Source organism: Palaemon carinicauda, chromosome 4 (genome assembly GCF_036898095.1).
Source record: "Palaemon carinicauda isolate YSFRI2023 chromosome 4, ASM3689809v2, whole genome shotgun sequence".
Classification (NCBI taxonomy): domain Eukaryota; kingdom Metazoa; phylum Arthropoda; class Malacostraca; order Decapoda; family Palaemonidae; genus Palaemon; species Palaemon carinicauda.
In genome coordinates this window covers 89,076,014-89,083,495 of record NC_090728.1, presented here as the reverse complement: position 1 = coordinate 89,083,495, position 7,482 = coordinate 89,076,014, and positions in this window count along the sequence as shown.

Sequence of the window (7,482 nt, the reverse complement as noted above, 5' to 3'; positions counted from 1 at the left end):
GCAGCTGAAGACCAAACAGGAGAACTATATTTAAAACAAGGTAGAATTAAAGAGTTAAAACACTTCTTCAGAATAGATTGATCACCGAAAATCTTGAAAGACTTCCTCATTAAGCCAATTTTTTTTTTTGCAATTGAAGAAGGCACAGGCCTAATGTGTTTCTCAAAAGTAAATTTGCTGTCCAGAATCACACCTAAAATTTTAAGTCATACAAAGTTAAAGAAACATTATCAATACTGAGATCCGGATATTGAGGAGCCACTGTCCTTGACCTACTTTCAATCATTTTTTGAGTTTTGTTAGGATTCAACTTCATACCCCATAATTTGCACCATGCACTAATTTTAGCTAGATCTCTATTAAGGGATTCTCCAACCCCAGATTTACATTCAGGAGATGGAATTGATGCAAAGAGAGTAGCATCATCTGCATATGCAACAAGCTTGTTTTCTAGGCCAAACCACATTTCATGTGTATATAGTATGAAAAGTAGTGGGCCAAAAACACTACCCTGTGGAACACCAGATATCACATTCCTATACTCACTATGGTGCCCATCAACAACAACTCTTTGAGATACATTACTTAAAAAATCAATAATAATGCTAAGAAACGACCCACCCACTCCTAAATGTTTGAGTTTGAAAACAAGGGCCTCGTGATTAACACGGTCAAAGGCAGCACTAAAATCAAGGCCAATCATACGAACTTCCTGACCACAATCAAGGGATTTTTGTACAGCATTGGAGATTGTAAGAAGAGCATCACATGCTCCAAGGCCTTTACAAAAACCAAATTGCAAACTAGGGAATAGATGATTACCTTCAGCAAACCTATTAAGATGTTTTGCCAGAAGACATTCCAAAACTTTAGATAATATTGGAGTTATGGAAATTGGGCGGTGATCAGTTGGACTTGAGCTACCAGAAACACATTTACATAGAGGAGTAATATTACCAATTCTCAAACAAGTGCTAAAAGCTCCTCTTCTTGCTAACTTGCGCAAAATAACAGATAAGTATCCATAAGCATCAAGGTCCATCAACAGAGCTTTAATTTCACAATCGAAAAGCTAAACTAGTTAGTTTAGCCTCAGGAAAACAGAAATGAGGAAGTTCAAGTTTTTCATTACTCTGTTAACTGTCAAAAACATCAGCCAAAAGGGTTGCCTTTTCCTTTGGACAGTAAGTGACTGAGCCATCTGGTTTAAGTACAGGGGTAACTGTTGCATCTACACCAAAGAATGTACATTTAAGGGTAGACCACCATTTATGTTCCTGAGTTGTTCCAGAAAGAGTTTCTTTCATAGTTAAATTGTATTCCTTTTCAGTTGAAGCATAAATTCTCTGAGCAATAGCTCTAAGCTGAGTATAGTTATTCCAGGTCAAATCTTATCTGTTACCCTTCTAAAGATGATAGACCTCCTGCTTCTCCAAATAAGCACGTCCACCATCGTCATTGAACCACGGTATGTCCTTCACTCGGTACCTTGGCACACGAGAAGGGATACACCTATCAAGTATGTTGACTAGATTCTCATTCAAAGGGACAAGAGGATCAACACTACTATATAATTATGACCAATTCAAGCACAAAAGATCATGCAAAATCCCATTCCAGTCTGCTTAAGATTTCATATAAATTTTACAAGAGTATGATACATCAAGGACAGGCTGCTCAGTCTTCACTACTAAAGAAATCAAGGCATGATCAGATGTCCCGACTGGAGAACCACTCTTACTAGTTATAACGCCAGTGGAGTCAGTGTATACGAGGTCCAAGTAATTACCAGACCTGTGAGTAGCTTCACTTATGATTTGCTCATAGCCTGATTCAGAGGCAAAGACTAAAGCTCTTAAGCCATAGCAATCAGTAGGAGAAACAGAACTTAACCACTCCTTATGGTGAGCATTAAAATCACCAACAAAGACAAAAGAAGCCTTTCTATAATCTTTTTGTATTTTAGCCATAATGGTAAGAAAACAATCGAAGATATGTCTGGATTCCAGTAGATCGAACACAAATAAAAGTTGTTATGCCTGCCACAAACTTTCATTACCTGATTCTCATGACATCCTCATTCATAGCAGGACTTATGAGAAGCAGGGTACTCAGTCCTAATATACACTGCCATTCCCCTGGCTCTAGGGATGGCATCACGTTTCAACATTATTGGCTTCTTAAAACCAGTTATAAGGAGCTCAGATGAGTGCCTCATATTAGAAACCAAAGTTTCTGAGCACAAAAGAATATCGTACTGTCTAGACGCAACTGTACGTTCTTGAATATTTGCATGAAGACCACGAATATTAATATTGCAATACAGTAGACGACATTGACGAAATCCAAAACGTACTGGTCCTGGATTTCGCTCAATGTCTCCAGACAGCATAAGAATCAATGGTAATAAAAAAGAGACATCATACTTAAAAACCAGTTTAACAAGAATTATAACAAAAACAATATGTAAAGAAATATAAAGTGATTAATCAAACCCATAGACTATAGAAAAAAAGTCAGTAAAACTGGTCAACATGGAGGAGCCGATACATAAATGGGCAAGGCTAAATACCCTCCAGGATAGCCACTTCAACTGAAGGGAGGACAGTAAGGATGGTTTTGAGAAGAAAAAGAATCAGATAAGGAAAAGACAACCTCTTGATAAACCACTAGGCATCCGTGGCCCTTCTATTAGGCCTGCCTAGCACACCATTAAAAAAAAACAAGAGGAAGAGAAAAAAAAAGAGGATAGAATAGTGTGCCCGAGTATACCCTCAAGCAAGAGAACTCTAACCCAAGACAGTGGAAGACCATGGTACAGAGGCTATGGCACTACCCAAGAATAGAGAACAATGGTTTAATTTAGAGTGTCCTTCTAGAAGAGCTGCTTACCATAGCTAAAGAGTCTCTTCTACCCTTACCAAGAGGAAAGTACACTGAACAATTAACAGTTCAGTATTTAACCCCTGGGGTGAAGAAGGGTTTGGTGATCTCATTGTTGTCAAGTGTATGAGGAAAGACGAGAATCTGTAAAAAATAGGCCAGACTATTCGGTGTACGTGTAGGTAAAAAAAAAATAAACCGGGCGGCTGGTGCCGTGGCCAACCTTCTACCAACAGTATTTATCATAAAAGAATTTCCAGTTGATACATGTTCCCAAGTTTAAATTCGATGTTAGATGCCACTTATGGTTGATATTCCCATACACACAAATATACATGTACATATACACACACACCCACACACACACACACACACACACACACACACATATATATATATATATATATATATATATATATATATATATATACATATATATATATATACATACATCAACTTTTCGCTTATTATTTCCCAGTCAATTGTCCTCGGAGATATTCCCCCCAAAAGCACATACAGTATTCCCAACAATCGGTTTAAAGGCCACTCATAAATGGTAGAGGCAAGGGACAGTAACATTGCCCTATCAAGCAGGACAGTGTCCTAAAGACTGACCATATAGACATATGATCAGTGCCTAAGCCCCCTCTCCACCCAAGCTAGGACATAAGGAGGGCCAGGCAATGGCTGCTGATGACTCAGCAGATAGACCTATAGGCTCCCCCAAAACCTTCCATCCTTAGCTCACAAGGATGAAGAGGTTGCAGCGACCAAAGGAACTAACGAGTTTGAGCAGCACTCGAACCCCAGACCGGCGATCACCACTCAGGGACGTTACCACATTGGCTACCATAACCCTTTCAAGGAACATTTCCACCTCCAATTTTCTTATTAACATAAAATAATGTAAACCGACCAACTTCACCATCTATTCCTCCAAAACCTATCTTTGTATATAAAACACCTTGCACTGCCGTCCTTTCTTATTCTTCAGACCTAGGCTAACTTAGGTGCAGGCTTTATTTTACATTCTTAGCCCATATGTACTAGCTATCAAAATTTATTCATCTGCCACATTTATATTTAGCTTTCTTATCTGAAAAGTAAATTTGTCCTTTTCAACCATTTCTGCAGTTTCTGATGTAGAAATCAACATCTCTTGCACATTTACACTTCTTTTCATCCCAGTCCTGGAACAATTTACCCTTACATCATTATCACATGATGTACCATAACATCTAGCTTTCTCTACTAAACCGACAATTCTCCTCTTCAATACAACAGACACGAACAATCAGAATCTATAAGTCACAGTATTTAAGTTATCTTCTGTTTATTTATGCTACCCAAGTACCGGATGTGTTGGTATAATCCCCATGATTTTCACACTTATGCTGAGAGGCAAATTTTGATGCTGTCATATATCTGCGGATATTACAAGACCAAATTGTGATTACCTATAGTATCATAATAAAAAGGCTCATTTTCTTAGTGGAAGGTATTTGCCCCTAGTAAAAGCGACCACAACCATACAATATTTGCTCATTTGATTCTGGATGCTGTCGGTAACGTCCTAAATATATATATTCTTATGAAGCTGGTCAAGCGTAAAATAAATAATTCATATATGTATTTCATGTGTATTTAAGAGGTGCATAGCCAGTTCATAAGGTGAGCTCCTGTCATGTAGGTATAACTCTTGTATATAAATTACGTAAGACTTTCGTCGTTCATTTCATTGTATTCTTCATTCAAGTCAATACAGTAGACCCTCGCCATACGACATTAATCCGTTCCGGAGTTGGTATCGTATGGTGAAAATGTCGTATGGCAGGCAATAGAATAGCTAATGCGTGCAAAACCCCAGGTAAAAACATCAAAATTTTATATACATATTAAAAATTAGTAACAAAATAGTATAGTAAGTACTGTACTACAGTACTTATATATAATATACATGTACAGTATATAATTGAATAACATTATAAATAAGAATTATACACTGTACTGTAAAGGAAAAATGAAATTTTATTTACCTGTGGAGTGACGTGACTTGAGCTGGTAGTGGGTGGAGGCAGAGGGAGGAGGAGATGGCAGATATAAAAGCGTATCAATGCTAATTATGATACACTTAATAATGAATTTATTTTTATTATACACTTGAAATTAAAAATGCTTTTTTTTTATTTTTTTATGATTTTTTTGTCTAAAACTTGATTTTATACAGTAGCACTTCTTCATCTTCGCTTTACTCTTTTTTAGCTTTTTTACTAGAATCACTTATATCATCTTTGCTTTCTGACACTTCTCTTTTGGAGAAATATCTATCCAAAGAAGCCTCTTTCTGACGACTCCTCAAAATATTTCTAAAATGACTAATGCACTTCTCATTAACAATCTCCATAAGACGACCTGTGTGAAGTTTTTCAGAGTGTTTCTTTTTCAATGAATCTCGTAAGGTTTTCATACCAACCGATTGCTTCCCTTATTTCTGCCGACGTCGTTTCTTTTGTCTCCCCCCCGTCCTCACCACTACTAGAGTGGTGCTCTTCTTGAATGGTGGTCAACTGCATTGCCTCCAACTCCTTTAAGTCTTCAGTCGTAAGCTCCTCCCTGTGCTCCTCAATAAGGTTATCGACGTCAGCCTCATCAACAACAAGCCCCATGAACCTCCCGATTGAAATTATTTCCTCAACATCACCCTCAGGGGCAGGATCATCAATGGCCTCGTCTTCGGTTGAGGGTTCGAAACCTTCGAAGTCGCGTTCTGCCACAACAGCTGGCCACAGTTTCTTCCATGAGGAGTTCAAGGTGCGCTGTGAAACCTCATTCCAAGCTTTATCAATCATCTTCAGGCATTGAACGATGTCAAAATGCCCCTTCCAAAATTCACGGAGGGTGAGTTGAGTGCTTTTGGTCACTTGTAAAGCTTCTTGAAGTTGGCAATCACTTGCTGGTCCATAGGCTGGAGGAGAGGGGTGGTGTTCGGTGGCAGATAGAGAACCTTGATGAAGGAGAAGTCCGGATGTATGTTGGCCTTGAGTCCAGGAGGGTGAGAAGGGGCATTGTCCAGTACCAGGAGACATTTTAGAGGAAGATTGTTCTCTTCTAAAAATTTCTTGACAGCAGGACCGAAGCAGACGTTTACCCATTCAATAAATATGGTCCTCGTGACCCAGGCCTTGGCATTAGACCTCCAAAATACCGAGAGCCTATCCTTCATGATATTTTGTGCCTTGAAGGCACGAGGATTCTGTGAGTGGTACACCAGTAGGGGCTTAATTTTTAAATCCCCACTGGCATTTGCACAAAATGCAAGGGTAAGTCTGTCCTTCATCGGTTTATGGCCATGAAGTTTCTTTTTTTCTGCTGTGATATATGTACGATGGGGCATTTTCTTCTAGAAAAGGCAGTTTCATCACAGTTAAACACTTGCTGAGGAATGTAGCCTTCTCTGGAAATTAATTTCTCAAACTTCTTGAGGAATTCGTCTGCTGCTTTCTTGTCAGAACTGGCCGCCTCCCCATGCCTAACGACTGAGTGAATACCAGTCCTCTTCCTAAAGCAATCAAACCACCCATGAGAAGCCTTGAACTCTTGGGGCCTTACTGCGACGTTCCTTCATCACCGCCGTGTCTCTGGGCTTCCACGAGATCGTCGAAGATGGTGCTTGCCTTGTGCAAAATTACCGATTGCGTGAGTGTATCACCAGCGATTTCCTTCTCTTTAATCCATAGTAGAAGGAGTCTCTCCATCTCGTCGTTGATTGAGGTCCTTAAACTGGCAAGGACAGTCATGCCTTTAGAAGACTTACTTGCTTTAATGGCTTCCTTGTTCTTAATAATTGTACCAATCGTTGACTGGTCCCGGCCATATGTACTAGCGAGGGTAACAATGCGCACGCCTTCTTCGTATTTCTTTACTATCTCCAGCTTCGTTTCCATAGTAATCATCTTACTTCTCCCTTTAGCATCACTAGCAATATTGGAACCCATGGCTAACGAATTAAAGTTGGAATTAAGCACTAAAATTCACAAAAAATACGATATCGGAAGCACCCACACAAGATCAAGTCTTTACGAAACATGCGAGATTCTGAACTGAGAGCACGATTAACAAAGAGAAAGAGAGGCAGCATCTCTCTCAGGCATTGTGGGAGGGATTTCGGCCAATAGCGTACCGCCATCTTAATGACGCCATGACGCCGACCAATAGCAGACCAGCTTCTTAGTGACGTATGCAGTGATGTATGCAGTGACGTATGAGCGGGGTGTGAGGCGAGTGACTCGCACAGTCATATGCGTACCGACTGCCAAATTTGAATTTTGGAATGCGATGCCGTAAGGTGGGGAAAATGTCATAACAAGGGGACGAAAAAACGTTGTATTCCACACCGTAACATGAAAAAACATAAGCTGGGGATGCCGTACCCCGGGGGTCCACTGTATATGTAAATTTACATTATTTTTAAGAATTAACTTTTTATTCCACGTATTTTGTTAAGAAGTGTTACGTAATCTGTTTAAGAGTGCTATATGACCCTACGAGGTATGAACGAGGGCTTATGTAATTTTTTCTATGTTTTCATGAAGTATTGCG